The sequence below is a fragment of the Zingiber officinale genome, chromosome 3B (genome assembly GCF_018446385.1).
Source record: "Zingiber officinale cultivar Zhangliang chromosome 3B, Zo_v1.1, whole genome shotgun sequence".
Classification (NCBI taxonomy): Eukaryota; Viridiplantae; Streptophyta; class Magnoliopsida; order Zingiberales; family Zingiberaceae; genus Zingiber; species Zingiber officinale.
The window spans coordinates 69,569,721-69,570,374 of NC_055991.1; the positions used below are offsets into that span (position 1 = coordinate 69,569,721).

General features: G+C 35.5%; 1 non-coding gene across 1 annotated transcript; it reads right to left on the minus strand.

Annotated features, from left to right (window-relative positions):
* Window positions 1–329: 329 nt before the first annotated feature.
* LOC121968744 lies at window positions 330–435 on the minus strand. Its single transcript, XR_006108283.1, has one exon. It is a non-coding gene; the product is annotated as a small nucleolar RNA R71 (small nucleolar RNA).
* Between the last annotated feature and the right edge of the window lie 219 nt (window positions 436–654).

Genomic DNA, 654 nt, shown 5'->3' on the forward strand with positions numbered 1-654 from the left:
AAGATTTTTATCTCCCATTGTGCAACCTCAAATTGAAGCAGAAAGTTTCCAACTAGACCCAGAGTTAATTTTCATGTTACAAGGTCACAAATTTGGAGGAGAAGTATCAGAAAGTCCTTATCTACATCTTGAAACATTTTTAGAGATTTGTGATATGGTGAAATGTGAAGGAGTGTCAGCAGATGCAGTTCGATTGATGGCATTTCCTTTTAGTATCAAGGATGAAGCAAGGACTTGGTTATATTCTCTCCATCCTCAATGTATCACATGTTGGGAGCAATTGGAAAAGCAATTTCTGAATTATTTTTTTCCTCCAAGCAAAACAGTGTATATGAGGAATTACATAACAAATTTTGCTCAGCCATATGGAGAATCATTGTTTGAAGCATGGGATAGATTCAAGAGTCTTCAAAGATAGTGCCCTCATCATGGTTTTGAAAAATGATTGATTCTACACATATTCTATGGGGGAATTTCTTTCTCAGACAAGAGTTTATTGGATTCATCAGCTAGAGGTTCTTTTATGGACAAAAGTGTAGATGAAGCATATATGTTAATTGATCAAGTGACATTGAACCTCCATGAATGGTTGAACATAAGTTGGATGAAATCTCCCTCAAACATTCAAGAAGTGCAAGCCATAAATGCTATAGA